The sequence below is a fragment of the Rhinatrema bivittatum genome, chromosome 1 (assembly GCF_901001135.1).
Source record: "Rhinatrema bivittatum chromosome 1, aRhiBiv1.1, whole genome shotgun sequence".
Taxonomy (NCBI): domain Eukaryota; kingdom Metazoa; phylum Chordata; class Amphibia; order Gymnophiona; family Rhinatrematidae; genus Rhinatrema; species Rhinatrema bivittatum.
The window spans coordinates 476,024,445-476,040,522 of NC_042615.1; positions in this window are offsets into that span (position 1 = coordinate 476,024,445).

Sequence of the window (16,078 nt, forward strand, 5' to 3'; positions counted from 1 at the left end):
TGTGTGGGTGAGGGGGGGGGGGGGAGGAGGATGGTGAAGTCTGAGACAGCTCCCTCCCTGCATTACTAGTGAGAGGCTGGCTTCACAGACAGGGGGGAGCTGCCTGACCCTCACTCCTGACTTCCCCCATGCCCCAGCTAGTGAATGGTGTGTGGGTGAGGGGGGGGGGGGAGGATGGTGAAGTCTGAGACAGCTCCCTCCCTGCATTACTAGTGAGAGGCTGGCTTCACAGACAGGGGGGAGCTGCCTGACCCTCACTCCTCCGGGGTATTGTGATCTTCCTGCACACAGTGCCCTATCCCTGATACCAGGGGTGTTGTGATCTTCCTGCATGCAGTGCCCTATCCCTATTAATACCAGGAGTGTTGTGATCTTCCTGCACGCAGTGCCATATCCCTAATACCAGGGGTGTTGTGATCTTCCTGCACACAGTGCCCTATTCCTGATACCAGGAGTGTTGTGATCTTCCTGCATGCAGTGCCCTATCCCTGATACCGGGATGTGTGCAAGAAGATCCCAACACCCCCGGTATCAGGAATAGGGCACTGTGTGCAGGAAGATCACAACACCCCTGGTATTAGGGATAGGGCACTGTGTGCAGGAAGATCACAACACTCCTGGTATTAATATGGATAGGGCACTGTGTACATGAAGATCACAACACCCCTGGTGCCAGGGATAGGGCACTGTGTGCAGGAAGATCACAACACCCGTGGTGTCAGGGTTAGGGCACTGTGTGCAGGAAGATCACAACACTCCTGGTATTAATAGGGATAGGGCACTGTGTGCAGGAAGATCACAACACCCCTGGTGCCAGGGTTAGGGCACTTTGTGCAGGAAGATCACAACACTCCTGGTATTAATAGGGATAGGGCACTGTGTGCAGGAAGATCACAACACCCCTGGTGCCAGGGTTAGGGCACTGTGTGCAGGAAGATCACAACACTCCTGGTATTAATTGGGATAGTGCACTGTGTGCAGGAAGATCACATCACCCCTGGTGCCTGGGTTAGGGCACTATGTGCAGGAAGATCACAACACTCCTGGTATTAATAGGGATAGGGCACTGTGTGCAGGAAGATCACAATACCCCTGTTATCAGGGTTAGGGCACAAGTTCTAGTCACATTGACTGATCATATTACTTGTTTTGTCAAGGTACCAACTGTTTCCATTTCCCATCCCCCATATACTGTCAGTGGGAAGCTTGGTAACATGAATAAATACGAGGGCAGCCAATAGGAATACATATTCATTCCTAAACTGACCTTAACTGACCTGAAAAGTGTCAAATTGTATCATTTTTAGTTAGTGCGCACTAACTCCCGTTAGTGCACACTAACTCGAGTTAGTGCGCACTAATCGGAAAAAACAATTTTTAACGATTTTTTAACTAAAAAATCGTGCCTAACACGATTTTCTTGCCCTGCCACACGATTTCTATCATTAAGACGATATGGAAAATGATTCACATCTCTAGATAGTACTGCAGGCCTCCAAATCTGTGGGATTATTAACTTTTGGCAAAACAAGCACTGTTTAAAATTTGTCATTGTATGCCCTGTTGGTCAATTTGTTTTATATATTGGTTTATTTTTATGTTTACAAAATCTGTAAGCCACCTAGAACATAGGATGGTACGCCATAGAAATATTTTAAATTAAAAAAATAAATATAGCTATAGTACCTAATTTGGAAACAAAATTGACAATTAACGGATGGACCTGAACCTGTCCCATAACAAATAACCACCAACTTATCTGAATTAAAAAATTCCTAAAAAAAAAAAAGGACTTTCACTGTAATTTGGTCTCGATAGTTCAAACTGTAATAGCATACATTTGTAGAATAAGGTCAAATTAACAGTAAATAAAGGTATTAATACATAATATACTAAATCAATTTGCACCTTAAAATCCCTTAAAAGTCACAAAAAATTTCACCATATATGCAAAGTAACAATTGCATATATGAGATTGAAGTCATTGATCCTTGATACATCAACATAGTTTGTCAAACATTTCTCCTCAATGAAGTAGTCTCAAGAGAGATATAATTCATGCAAAGGAATGGCTGCAGTAAGCAGAGCCATTATCAGTTTTCAGAACAGAGGGTAATCCCATTATCAAGAAAGTTTTTATGCAGTGATCAATTTTCATTCAGTAACATAGCATACATGTAAATTAATCATTTAAAGGAAAAGTCATTTGCAGTAGGCTGAACCACAAACGATAAGTATTTTAGACATTACATTAAACATATGTTACACAAGACTGACACATATTCATTCATCCTGCAAATATTAATTTACACAAAACTGACACATATTCATCCATCCTGCAAATATTCATTCATAGTCTTCTTGACATCAAGACAAACAACAGATAACACATAATTTGAGCTAAAAATTTCGTATCAAAAGGTATAGAAAACAAAATTAGATCAAGGATTAAAAATCAAAAGGTGTCAGAAAAATGTTTGAAAAATGTTAAAATAAGCTGGAAAGTGTTCATCTTCACATCTCTCATGGCAGGAAGGCTGTCAATCTGGAAAATATTAAAAACTGGCATACAGCAAAAAATTTACTAAGGTAAGGATTAAAGTGAAATTCTAACTTTTTTAACCTTGGAGAAATCAATTCTATTATTCAATTTAATAAAATCAATTTGGATTTGCAAGAAAAGGCTTGAGAGGGATTGCTTTAGATGTAGCAACCTCTATCAGTAAAAGTTTTAAGGTTCAGAATTCTGTAAAAATTTGTGAAAAAGAAAATAAAACTGGTTTCCTTAAGACAGGAGGACTATAGACCTGAAAAATAAAAACTAGTATACAACAGAATTATTAAAATAATAATATAATATAACTGGTAGAATAGCATAGCGCCTCCTAGTGGAGGCACCATCATTACTTTATAGATTGCAACCTGGAACAATAAATTCAATCAATAATACTCTGAGCTTACTTTCAATGTGGAATATCAGAATACAATTTCTTCATATAATTATTAGAATAGGAAATTAAACACGCTGTTCGCTCAGCTCTGTCTGCTGCATGCTAAAGTGACTGTTATTACTATTAAATGTCCTTGTCAGTAACCTCAGTTCAGTATTAAAGAAGTTTGAAAGTATTAAAAAGATTAACAACAGAAAGATAGAGTGCGAGGAAGGGCTAGTGTAGGAATGCATTGAAGGTTGAGGGAAAAGATTTGGATCAGCAGGAGATCTGATCTGTGCCCCCCTTTGAAAGCTGCAACACACAGTTGCAGCAGATAATACAGGAATTGAGAGGTATAAAGTAAGTGTTGTGATAGAGAAATGTATCAGATATAACAGATAGGGAGAGAAACTGTAGTACTAAGTCCAGTTTTTTCTTTTCAAAAGTTCTCCCTCCCCCCCATGAGAGGCAACCAAGAGTTAATAACAGAAAAACAGAGTAAGAGGGGGAGGAACAGTGTTTCTCAAAAGAAAATAAATAGAGGAGAGAACTTCATTCAATGAATTAATCCTTCAGTCTATAGGAACTGAAAAGCAGCGCTGTATATCATTAACTTAGTTAAGTATGCAGGAAGTGTACCAGCAAGTGATAACAATCTAGATAACATCAACCAGAGAAAATGACTGGCAAGGATTTGCTGATTTCTTGTAGACAGATTCTATCTTAACTTACTTTGTCCTAAAGGGAAAATTACAGTAAAAATACAAGTTCTGTGCGCTGGCAATAGAAGCAATTGCTATAAACTTAAATCTCAGAGAAATGGAGTCATTTTAAATGTGAGCCAATTTAACTTTGCAAAAGGGGAACTTTCACATGAAATTTACACAGTATACTGTTCAAGTTTCAGTACAGTTATAACATAAGGCTCTGCATACACTATCAAAGACCAAGATAAACACTCCTTCCATGTCTGCTCTGTCTGCTCAATTACTCGGTTTAATCTGGTCTGCAATAGGTCATTGTACTGTCTTATTAAATCATTTCTTTCATATCGGTACTGTCTTTGTTTGTAACGCCACTGTGATATCAGGAATGTTGCTGCCTGGTCCAAGGTCTTATATGCTAATTTCTTTGAAGACCTGGGGGATCTCTCTAGCAACCCTCGAGTGTAAGAGGAGTGAAACCCTGCCTCTTTGATACTTGTGCAGAGTTCTCTAAGAACACTATGGGGAAGGGCGGACCAACTATATTCTGTCTCACCTAGTTCTTTGGTCCTTTCTGTAATGGGAAAGGCTTGAATCCTATCCAATAATTCCTCCCTTGTGAGATTTCCATTCACTTGTTTACAGGGAGCGGCGGTTTGAGATGGTAATTTACCTAGACAAATCGGTGATGCAGAATCAATGACTGTCTCAGGCAATGGCAACTGGGGGTACAGGGAGTTGGTGGTTGGTGGGGGAAGGGCTTTCGGGTAAGGTGGAGGGAGGCTAGCTTCTCTGATTTCAGTGTCTTTAGTTTCCTGGGGGTTTTTCTCTGAGATGGACGCAGAGGAAGCCACAGGAGCCATGGTAGGGGACGGTGCCTTGTGAGTGTGTGTACCCAGATGTTCTATTTCATATTCTGTCCCCCCTAGTTCATGGGTCCTTTCTGTGATGGGAAAGGCTTGAAGTCCTTCTAATAGTTATTTTCCTGTAAGGTTTCCTTTTTGCTGTTCCTGGTGAAACCCTATGCACAGGCCAGGTTGTGACTTAATTGTGCTTAAGGGCTGTTTTTCTAAAGAAGGCGGGGAGGTGTGAATGGGCTGTGTCATGGGTGTGGGTATGGGGAGCTGCGGATACAGAGAATTTGCTGTCTCTGAGGGAGTTTGTGGATAAGGTGGGGGAAGGGTATGTGGATTGAGTGTACTGATGGGCGGTCTGCCTGCTTCTTTACTGTCTGCTTCTAAGGGCACATGAACTGGAGATGGTGCTTTTAGATTTTTTGTCCCTATGTGTTCTAGGGCCTCTGTGCATTTTTGCCAGAGTAATAATTGCCTTATGGGGGCTCTTGGGGCCGTATGAAGACTGTTGCCTATCTTGATCCAATCCTGGACATTCAGAGCTCCCGCCTCCGAATACCATGGGCAACGGCAAGCTATTTCACCTATCAATTCTTCTAAATCCCCTAGCCTGACTTGTGCTATTTTTCCCCTGGTGATGAAATAATGATTCTTAATTATTTTCTGCAGCTTTCTAGCATGACACGTCTGCTTAGCTGACAGTTTCCCCCCCATACTCACGGTTGTTGGGAGCAGACTTGCTGAAAAATTACTTACGCTTGCGGGAGCACGTCTGCTGCTGCGGTAGCTACCTAGGCTGTTCCAGCCGAGTGAGCAGGGAGCTTCTTATCACGTCGCGGGATCACCAGATATCGAGGCAATGAAGACACATCAGGCAGGATTCATGGCAGGCAGGAAAAGGTAAGGACCACTCCCGTGGGTCCCCTTTTTATTGTACATACATTCAATAGCATACAATGTGTCATCACATCATTGGCTCCTCTCCCCATAGCATACAGACGTGTCACTACACTATTGGCTTGGCTCAGGGGGTGTGTACGGATCATTTCATTGGCTGCTGAATCCTATACCTCCTGTCTTTATCCTGCATCTGACTACATGGCAACTAGCTATTCTTTCAGGCAATCAGGGTTAATTATAAGCTAGAGAAATACGTGACAGTCAGGTATCCTCTCCTTAGGCAGAGAGGTTTAAGCACTAGTGTTGCTTCATTCAGTGCAAAGGCCAGGGAGAAGGGAAGTTAGTGTTAAACCCTGACATGGCCTGCCGGCAAAGCTCATAATTCCCCACAAAAGGTGCATTTTAAAATCCTGATGCATGCCTAAATTAGGGGATGTGCGAATATTAGGTAGGTGCGCCCCAAGCAAATTTTAAAAGCCGCCTGGATGGGTGCATACTTATCGCTGCATGCGCAAATGAAAAAAATGGGTGGGGAGTGAACGTGGTCTGTATGGGGAATGGGAATTACTGGATTTAGTTGAAATTTGCATGCAAATACTTACATGCACTGGCGCATGCTGGGGTCCCCTTTACGTAACTTTACTTCTACTATGGCTATAACTTATAAAGCAAAAAAATCTAGACAGATCAGTGGGGTTTAAAGGGTCAGGTTATTAAACTAGGGGGGTTTGGAAGTCCTATCCCTTAACTGGGCAAACTAGGAATGAACTGGAAAAAACTGGCAATGGTGTCAGTGCGCATATATTTTCAAATTCCCCCACTTAAGCAGAAGAAGCCACATTGCCCACACAGGCACTTGTTCACTTAAAATTGTGTGCACATTTATAACATGCATGCATATACACGTGCATGTATTAAAATGGCCTCCCCCCTGAGCATGGGCTGCGTACGCACACACAGGTGTGCCACGCACTGCTATGAAAGTTACCATCCCTTTGCATACACACGGCCAAATGCATAAGAAGTATAGAAAAAAGCCAAAATAATTGTAATTTACTCTCTTTATTAATTAACATTTTTACAGGACCATTTTGGGTGGGGTACCACAAGGCTAGACTAAGGAACCTTAATCAGTCACCACATGTACATAAAATTCATGGCAAATATGCTTCTTTTTGTTCCAGAAGGCGTTCTGACTGGTCCATCTGCTGGTGGGAAGTTTGGACTTGCTGGGAAAAAGTGTTTAAATCTTTAGACAAATTAATTAAAATAATAATAATAATCTTGGAGGGTAAACTATTATTGTATGTTTATACTGTCTGCTAGTTTTAAGGTTAGCATTTGTTTGCCAGTGTTAGAATTGTTTGGTAGTTTTAAGGTTAGCATTTGTTTGCCAGTTTTAGAATTGTTTGTGTAGTAGGAAAATAGACTTTGGTTCTCTGAGCTAGTAAAATATACTATTTCTTTGCCAGTGTTTCAGCTTTGAGATTGCAAAGCACACTTAATTGATTTGAGATGGTGAGAGTTCTGGTTCCTGGGGAATTAGTTGCTAGTTTGATTCCTACCTTCTCACCTACCTCTTCTCATATTTGATATAGAGATTTTCATCCCCACTAGAAGGGAAGTCTTCAGAATTAGTCAATCACTTAAAATAACATTCAATTAACCATGATTTAGTTATTGACTACTTTTATTCCTGATGCTGGCCATTAACTAACTAACATTATTTATCCAATTATCAATTTTAAAAAGAATAGGTGCTACAAAAAATATGCGCAGTATCGCCCATGAATGCGGGTACATGGGCGTGCACACACAAAAGAGGGCATTTCACAATGTGGAGTAGATTTTAAAACGTGCGCGTGGGTGTGCATGTGCGCACGCTACCCGGCACACACATCTATGACCTATTTTATAACGTGCGCGTGCAGGCACGCGCACGTAATAAAATCCGGTGTCGGCGCGCGCAAGGGGGTGTACCATTGTGCACCTTGCGCGTGCCGAGTACGTGCCAGGCTGTGCTGCCTTCCCCCATTCCCTACCCCTGCCCCCATCCACCTTCCCTTCACTTCCCCTACCTTCCCCGCCCTTTCCCCCCTACCTTTTTTGGGTTTTTTTTCTTGTTTTAAAACTTACTTCAGCCCTGGGGCTGAAGTAAGTTGCGTGCACCGGCCGAGCAGCAAATGGCTGCTGTGCTGGGAGCCTCTGGCCACTCACCCACCCCCGGACCGCCCCTTTTTGCAAGCCCCGGTACTTAAATATGTCCCAGGGCTTTACGCGCGTTGTTGGGCCTTTTGAAAATAGGCCCGGCGCGCGTAACCCTTTGAAAATCTGGCCCTGTGTGCGTAAGTGTGGGCAGACTTTTTAAAATGCGTGCAAATAGACATGGGTGATTGCGCATGTATTTGCGCACATAAAGGCATGCCTATTCATATTCATGTACAAGTACGTGTACATGAGTACACACATATGAACGCATGCTCACACACACATACTTCTGCTAGGGCAGAACATTCTGTTCTTCTCAGGTCTCCTACGACACAAGATGCCTCCAGCAGCATGCCAGCACAATTTTACCACTAGGGATGTTGCCTGCTTAGTTTCTCTGGTAGTAACCAATGAAAAAAGGCTTTTCCCATGCAATGCTGAGAGGAGAAACATGCGGAGAAGCAGAGGAGCCTCCTACCCATATGGGGTAAGTGGTATATGTAGGAGGGGGGCCAGTATGGGCTGGGTTGGGTAAGGGTGCATGGGGTGGGACAGTAGGGGCTGTGCATAGATAGGTGGTGCATGTGGGGGTCCAGTGGGGGCTGGTTCTGAGTAGGGGTACATGGGGTGGGACAGTAGAGGGTGGGGCAGTTAGAGTGTGCAAGAGGGAATCAGTAGGGGATGGGGTAGATAGATAGTGAATATGGGGGTGCACTATAATGCAGAATTGTCTAAAATATGGCACCTGAGTAAATATTTGTTTGCATGGATAATGTAACAAATGTTAAAAAGCATATTTTAATATACATATATAATATTATGCAGGCAAACATATTTTCTCAGGTGGCATATTAGGGCCTGTTGCATGGTTCTTAATTCTCCACAAAGCTGTCCCCTCTATGTAAATGGATATTCTCACTGTCTGCACTGCACAGTTACCTTACTAGTGAGCTCGGGTATTAGGGCCTTTAATGCAGGCTGTGTGTGTGCAGGTGCCATTGCATCACTTCTGTGTACTGCAATAGAGTGCAAAGAACCATGCTACTAACATCAGACATTAGAGATGTGAATTGGAACCGGAATTGGTGCGGTTCCGGTTCCGATTCAAATCGTGCATTTTTTTTCGTCCGGCCCGATCATTTTTTTTTTTTATCGGCTGTGCCCGATCTGATAAACAAAAAGCCCACCCCGACCCTTTAAAACCACTCCCTTAGCCTCCACCACCCTCCCGACCCCCCAAAAAACATTTTTAAATTACCTGGTGGTCCAGCGGGGGTCCCGGGAGCGTTCTCTCGCGCTCGGGCTGTTGGCTGATAAACAAAAAAACCCACCCGACCCTTTAAAACCGCTCCCTTAGCCTCCACCACCCTCCCGACCCCCCAAAAAACATTTTTATATTACCTGGTGGTCCAGAGGGCCCTGGGAGTGATCTCCCGCTCTCGGGCTGTTGGCTGCCACTAATAAAAATGGCGCCGATGGCCCTTTGCCCTTACCATGTGACAGGGTAACCGTGCCATTGGCTGGCCTCTGTCACATGGTAGGAGCACTGGACGGCCGGCGCCATCTTTAAAAATGGCACCAGCCGTCCAGTGCTCCTACCATGTGACAGGGGCAGGCCAATGGATTGGCATTAACTTTTGCCTGCAGAAAGTGTGTGAAGTGCATGCATAAAGGTGAGTTTAGCTGAACACACTTTTCTGCATAGGCCATCCATCAAGTGGGGGTCCTCACATGTAAATAAATATAGATCTTACATACAGTTTTCCAATGTGTCTCTCAATCTCTCTTATTCCAAGATGGCAAGGGAACCCCTGGAATGCACAACCTTTGTTGTTCCTCTGTCACAGAAGGAAGAAGGGGCATCCAAAGTCTTACTCCCAGGTCTTCTAACAAAACAGTCTTTCAAAAAAAAAATGTCTGAAAAACAATAATATGCTGTAGTGCCTCACCAGCATTCCTCTGCTTCCTAGAATGGTCACAGTGGGGCTGGTCTTCCCTCTAATGCCCAGAGGTCTGACAAGCTTCAGACCATGAGAAATTGCAGAAATCCCCAAATAACCTGGGATAGAAACCCAGCCAGTCAGTGAGTGGACTGGATGCTCCGGTTATCATTGCTAGAGATTATAATTGCCCTTTTGGTCCCTCCCGATGCAGCCTAGCGAAACACGGGACCATGTCGGGGGACCTCTATAACATGTTTGCTATCTGATTTATGGAGTTGCCATGTCTACATTTACACACTTTCCTTTGTTGGAACTTTAATAAAGTGCCTATTGAAACTTTTTGGTGGTGACAAGTTTTGTCCTGCACCAGTGTCTCTCTATATCGGTAATTGAAATCTCCCATTATTACTGCACAGCCAAATTGGTTAGCTTCCCTGATTTCTCTTGGCATTTCATCATCTGTCTGACCATTTTGTCCAGGTGGACTGTAGTATACTATCACTATGAGGAAGATTTTAAAAGGGTTACACGCATAAGTTATGAGCGTAACCCTTTCAAAACCCCCCTGCGTGCGCCGAGCCTATTTTGCATAGGCTCGGTGGCGCACGCAAGCCCCGGGACGTGCGTAAGTCCCGGGGATTTGCTAGGAGGGCATGTCGGGGGGCGTATTGGGGGGGAGGCGCGACGTTCAGGGCATTCTGGGGGGCATTTCGGGGGCATGCTGCCCGCCCGGGGGTGTTTCGGGGTCATGGCCGAGGCCTCGGAAATCACTCCTGGGCCAGGAAATTGCGCGGCGGTGGCCGATCGGCGCACGCGAGTTACACCTGCCTGGAGCAGGCGTAACTTTCACGATAAAGATGGGGGGGGTGTAGATAGGGCTGGGGGTGGGTTAGGTAGGGGAAAGGAGGGGAAGGTGGGGGGAAGGTGGGGGGAGGCCAAAGGAAAGTTCCCTCCGAGGCTGCTCCGATTTCGGGAACGGGCAGCGCGCGCAGGTCTCGGCGCGCGCAAGGTGCACAAATGTGCACCCCCTTGCGTGCGCCGACCCCGGATTTTATAAGATACACTTGGCTACGTGCGTATCTTATAAAATCTGGCATACTTTTGTTTGCGCCTGGTGCGTGAACAAAAGTACGTGCGGGCGTACATTTATAAAATCTACCCCATACTCTTACCCAACACAGATGAGATTCCTACCCATATAGATTCTACTGAGCATTTAGTCTCTTGTATGAGCTTTATCCTGTTAGATTCTATACCCTCCCAGACATAAAGTACCACACCCCCACCAAGTTGATCTTTCCTATCATTGTGATATAATTTGTACCCTGATATAGCACTGTCCCATTGGTTATCCTCATTCCACCAAGTCTCTGTGATGCCAATTATGTCAATCTCATCACTTGTTGCTATACACAACAACTTTGCCATCTTAGACTTCTGGTATTGGCATACAGGCATTTCAAAGTATGTTTTTTGTTTGTATTAACAACCTACTTTTCAGTTGATAGGGATAATTTTGAAATCTTTAGCTCAGGTGAATTTTTACATATAGACACATGAATTATGTATGCTTTTATTGGAACCTCTCTGTTGGGATGCTCTAACACTCCTGTTTCATTAGTATCCTTCAAAGATACATTCTTCCGAACCATGCACTGCTGAGTGAGTGTTGGCTTTCCCCTTTGTTCTAGTTTAAAAGCTGTTTTTTTACAACTAATGACCCTATAAAAATTTTGATCATCTATGGTATGAATAAAGCTTAATGGTTAGATGTCTATCTATCAGTATGCACACAGTATCAACAAAAAAGTAGTTTGCAGTAGAGATGTGAATCGGAACTGGAATCGGTTCTGATTCCGGTTCCAATTCACATCGCATTTTTTTTTTCGTCCGGCCTGATCGCGGTTTTGTTTATCGGCTGCGCCCGAGCCGATAAACAAAAAACCCACCCTGACCCTTTAAAACTAATCCCTTAGCTTCCCCCACCCTCCCGACCCCCCAAAAAACTTTTTACAGGTACCTGGTGGTCCAGTGGGGGTCCCAGGAGCGATCTCCCACTTTCGGGCCATTGGCTGCCACTAATAAAAATGGCGCCGATGGCCCTTTGCCCTTACCATGTGACAGGGTATCTGTGCCATTGGCCTGCCCCTGTCATATGGTAGGAGCACTGGATGGCCCGCGCCATTTTTAAAGATGGCGCCGGCCATCCAGTGCTACCTGTAAAAGTTTTTTGGGGGGTTGGGAGGGTGGGGGAAGCAAAGGGATTAGTTTTAAAGGGTCAGGGTGGGTTTAGGGGTTATTTTTGTGTGCCGTTTTTTCCCGCCCTCCCCCAAAATGATAAGAGAACCCCCACGAACAATTTTGTGGGGTTTTCCTATCGTTTTGGGGGAGCCCCCGATTTCTGACGATTTTGAAAATATCGTACGATAGTTTCAATCGTCCGAAGCCCGATTCACATCCCTAGTTTGCAGTCATCTCATGATCCACCACACAACACAGGTCTCTGGGACAGCTCTGGAAACATTCCAGGATTGGCTGGCCTCCACATACAGCTAAAAGCACAATATTTACTATTACTTTCTGCTACTTGCTATGCTGGTACTCAGAGGAATTTAGATAGCATAGAAAACCTTTGTTATTTGTAGGGTTTTATTTTCTATATTATTTGTGGGGTATGCTGTCAAGAATATTATAGCTGCAGTTTTCAGAAGACAGGGAAGCAAAGTACATGTTAAATGTTTTGTTGTATGGACTATATCCTGAAGGGCATAATTGATCTTCTTTGGGCTTTCTCTCATATTTTTTTAAGTTCAATTTTTTATTGTAGATGCAAATATATACAGATAATATAAAATCAAAAGACAAAAGAATGGTCAATGATGTAGATAATTAGGGATGTGCAATCATTTTTCCTGAATTAGGCAATTTCTAATGTATACAATGCTAGGTGAGGTGGCATAAAAAATGAGAAACAAGCTATCTAGACATGAATAAAATTGACTGTCTAAAAAAATGGGATGTGTACTTAATAGAAATTGATTATAGGTGCCAAGACCTTTTTATTTGTATCCAATCACTCCCACTAAGACAGGTGAAGAGGAAACAAATGAATGACTGTATCAGATATCATCGTCATCATTATCTCTTTACTTTTAATTAAGGTCATATCAATAGAGCCATAAAAATAAATCCCTAAATATTTGAGACCTTCTGTAATCCAATGAAAATTAAGAAACTGAGAAGAGAGGGCACTGGCCCAGAATTTCAAGGGCATTATTTCTGATTTTGACCAATTAATGTGATGGCCAAATATTAAATAAAATTGTGCAACATGTTGCATAATATGGGGCATGGTTGTTTCAGGCTGATGGATATTTAACAGAATATGATCAGCATATGCAGATAATTTATGTTCCACATTTCCTACTTTTATTCCTTGAATCAATGGATCCTGATGGATAGACTGTAGCAATGGTTCCAAAGACATGTTGAAAAGATATGGAGAATGTGAACAATCTTTTCATGTACCGCACTGCAAGTGGATACATTCAGACATTGCTCTGTTTATATACAAATAGGAAATGGGAGATGATAAAGTACCCAGACAAATGAAATAAAGCATTTTCAAAAGCCAAACCTATGCAGGACCTCAAACAGATAATTCCACTCCACATGATCAAACACCTTTTTGGCATCTAAAGAGACTGCAACAGAGGGAAAAGAATAAAAATTGGCAGTATGCAGTATATTAAGAAATAATTTATTTATTTATTTATTTGGAATTTTTTTATACCGACATTCATGTGCAAAAGAACATATCAGATCGGTTTACAGCAAAATGAGAAACAGCATAAAACGAATGCATTACATCAAACAAGGGATACAGGTAACTAGGATCAATGGGTACAGATAAATATTGAGCTCCTCCAGAGAGCGAGTAACTGTTATAAAATTGTTATAATACACCAAACACTGAGTAACCATTATAAAACTGTTATAATACACCAAGCAACGAAACAACGGTCACATTTCTCTGATATCTAAGATGGGGAACCAAAGCTAACTTCGCTAGAAGATGATGTCAGAGTAAACAAAACCAATGATAATAATCTAGCATTATCAATAATTACTGACATTTTATAAATCTGGATTGTGATGTGTGAATAAGTGTAGTCATACATTTCTCTAAACGAAATGTCAATACGTTTGCTAATATTTTATAATAAACATTCAGCAAAGAAATTGGTCTATAGTTGGTTACCAATTGGGGGTCTTTATTTGACTTAGGAAAAATCACAATTTTTGCCACATTAAACTGATCAGATTCTATACCAGAAGCAAACATTGCCATAGAAAGGGCTTGCAATTTTGGTATCAGAGGTACATAAAAGATTTTATAAAATTCAGCTAACCATCCACGCCTGGAGCCTTACTAGTCTGTAAAAAGATATTGCATGCTTGATTTCCACAGAGGTAATAGCAGATCCCAAATATGCCTCTTTTTCCTGTGAAAGTTTAGGCAAAGATAAATGAAAATGAAACTTAGTAAAAAGGTTAGAATCTTTCCTAGATTCAGTGGAATAGTGAGAAGCGTAATAGTCCTTAAAAGAGTTAAGAATATCTAGCCTCTAAAAACCTGGCTTTTACAGTAACAGTTCAGTGATGTATTTCTGACCATGTAAATAAGTTGCCAGTAAGGGTCCAGATTTATTATGTTCAGATAGTAACTGGATTTTTGAATAACAATCTGTTTCCCTGCCCAGGTGCTTAAAAAGCTTATTATACTGGTACTTTAACTTATTAGTTTCTTTATTTCTTTCTTTCTTTATTTGGAATTTTTTCTATACCGATATTCATTTTTACATCATATTGGTTTACACAGAACAAATTAACAAAGTGATAGAATTACATTGAACCGTAAAGCTTAAAACAAGAGCAGGGAGGGAAAAGGAGATAACAGTATAATATATCAAACAGGGGTGGAATTATTTACAGCTATTTACAAATACATAGAGGGAAGGTGGAAAGGAGGAACTTATATAAGGAATGTAGGATAGTGTTGAAAGAAGAGAGAACATGTGCTTCCTTTCCAATTAAAAGATTTGCATTTCCTTGTCTGATATCCTTTTCTGCAAAGCTTTCTGTACCTTAGTGTTATTGTTTGTAAGATTTTGGGTGGACACTTGGACACTGTGGTAACTGACCACACCCACGGGGGGGGAAGTCCTGTGAGGGGCCACAGGTCAGGCTCAGTTTTGGGACACACAACACAGAGTTATATTATTAGACAGAGTTGAGAAGCCACCAGAGGTGGCAGTAGTGAGTAGAGATGAAGCCCAGCTGGGCTTAGGGCTCCTCAGGATACTGGAACAGCAATTCCCTCTATGGATGTGCTGTAGTGGAGAAAACTGAGATAGTGAGTACAGTGGAGCATACACAGAGTTCTGGTATAGAGCCTCATTGGTAAAGTTACTCACACAGCAGTTTCTCCCAGAAGGTAACACAGAAGCTGGAATAGAGGCAGGCCCTCAAGGAGTGAGTACCTAGTCCAGGGAACAGCTCTGAGGAAATAAAGTTGGTAACTCACTGATGATGTAGGCAGCAGTTTCTTCCAAGCAGAAGCGATATGTTCAGGCAGCGAGTCAGGGAACATGTGCCCTTGAGGAGAGAGTACCGGTTCCTGATAGTGACCTGAAAGAAATGAGAGAGGCCCCCGAGGAGCGGGTACCCCGTTAGGATAAAGTCCAAATGTTGGAGAGGCAGAGTAGCTAGGTACGGAGAGTGAATCCCATCCATAAGGAATCCCCTTGCTAACTCGATTAGCTAGCAAAAAGTGTAGGCTTTTGTATCCTGGATGCATGACGTCATCACTTTGCGTGAACCCTGAGGTTCACGCAAAGTAGGAAATAAGAGAGTAGGAAATAAGAGTAAGGGCAAAGGCTATCGGCACCATTTTGATTACTGGCAGCTGACGGACCGAGTGCAGGAGATCGCTCCCGGACCCCCGCTGGACCACCAGGGACTTTTGGCAAGTCTGAACAAGTCTGAACAAGGCTTGCCAAAAGTCCCTGGTGGTCCAGCGGGACTCCGGGAGCCATCTCCTGCACTCGGTCCGTCAGCTGCCAGTAATCAAAATGGCGCCGATAGCCTTTGCCCTTACTATTTCACAGGGGCTAACGGCACCATTTTGAATACCGGCAGCCGATGGCCTGAGTGCAGGAGATCGCTCCCGGATCCCCGCTAGACCACCAGGGACTTTTGACAAGTGTTGTGGGGGTTAGGAGGGGCCCCCAAGACTTACCAAAAGTCCCTGGTGGTCCAGCGGGGGTCCGGGAGAATCTCCTGCACTCGGTCCATCAGCTGCCAGTAATAAAAATGGCACTGATAGCCTTTTCCCTTACTATGTCACAGGGGCTATCGGTGCCATTTTGAATTTCGGCAGCCGAGGGCGTGAGTGCAGTAGATGGCTCACGGATCCCCACTGGACCACCAGGGAGTTTTGGTAAGTCTTGGGGGGGGGTCAGGAGGGGGGGGGG